The sequence below is a fragment of the Balaenoptera musculus genome, chromosome 3, assembly GCF_009873245.2.
Source record: "Balaenoptera musculus isolate JJ_BM4_2016_0621 chromosome 3, mBalMus1.pri.v3, whole genome shotgun sequence".
In the NCBI taxonomy this organism is placed as follows: domain Eukaryota; kingdom Metazoa; phylum Chordata; class Mammalia; order Artiodactyla; family Balaenopteridae; genus Balaenoptera; species Balaenoptera musculus.
Genome location: NC_045787.1, coordinates 61375513 through 61376839, shown reverse-complemented (window position 1 = coordinate 61376839; position 1327 = coordinate 61375513).

The following is a 1327-nucleotide window of genomic DNA, read 5'->3' as shown; positions in this document are numbered from 1 at the left end:
ATGAGTAAGCATTACTTAACTCCATTATCATGTCTGAATAATCCCATTCCCAAGGAACAGTAACCATTAATGTTTCAAATAGAAAAACCAGAGGCATATGGACACACCTCAGCACACACACTTAGTGTTTTTTTTTTTTTAAATATAGTTTTTAGTGCTTGTTTTCATTGGTGGACTTGTTTTTTGGTTTGGTTACTCTCTTCTTTCTTTCTTTTTTCTTTTTTTTTATTTTTAATTTTTTTTATTTTTAATAATTAAAAAAAATTTTCATTTTAATAACTTTATTTCTTTTTATGTTATTTCTTTCTTTCTTTCTTTCTTTCTTTTTTTCTCCCTTTTCTTTTGAACCATGTGGCTGACAGGGTCTTGGTGCTCTGGCCGGGTGTCAGGCCTATGCCTCTGAGGTGGGAGAGCTGAGTTCAGGACATTGATCCACTAGAAACCTCCCAGCTCCACGTAATATCAAATGGCGAAAGCTCTCCCAGACATTTCCATCTCAACGCTAAGACCGAGCTCCACTCAACAACCAGCAAGCTCCAGTGCTGGACACCCTATGCCAAACAACTGGCAAGACAGGAGCACAAGCCCACCCATTAGCAGAGAGGCTGCCTAAAATCATAATAAGGTCACAAACACCTCAAAACACAACACTGGACGCAGTCCTGCCCACCAGAAAGACAAGATCCAGCCTCATCCACCAGAACACAGGCACTAGTCCCTTCCACCAGGAAGCCTACACAACCCATTGAACCAACCTAAGCCACTGGGGACAGACACCAGAAACAACAGGAACTACGAACCTGCAGCCTGCAAAAAGGAGACCCCAAACACAGTAAGTTAAGCAAAATGAGAATACAGAGAAACACACAGCAGATGAAGGAGCAAGGTAAAAACCCACCAGAACAAACAAATGAAGAGGAAGTAGGCAGTCTACCTGAAAAAGAATTCAGAGTAATGATAGTAAAGATACTCCAAAATCTTGGAAATAGAATGGAAAAAATACAACAAACGTTTAACAAGGACCTAGAAGAACTAAAGAGCAAACAAACAATGATGAACAACATAATAAATGAAATTAAAAATTCTCTAGAAGGAATCAATAGCAGAATAACTGAGGCAGAAGAACGGATAAGTGACCTGGAAAATAAAATAGTGCAAATAACTACTGCAGAGCAGAATAAAGAAAAAAGAATGAAAAGAATAGAGTACAGTCTTAGAGACCTCTGGGACAACATTAAACGCAACAACGTTAGAATTATAGGGTTCCCAGAAGAAGAGAAAAAGAAAGGGACTGAGAAAATATTTGAAGAGATTATAGTTGAAAACT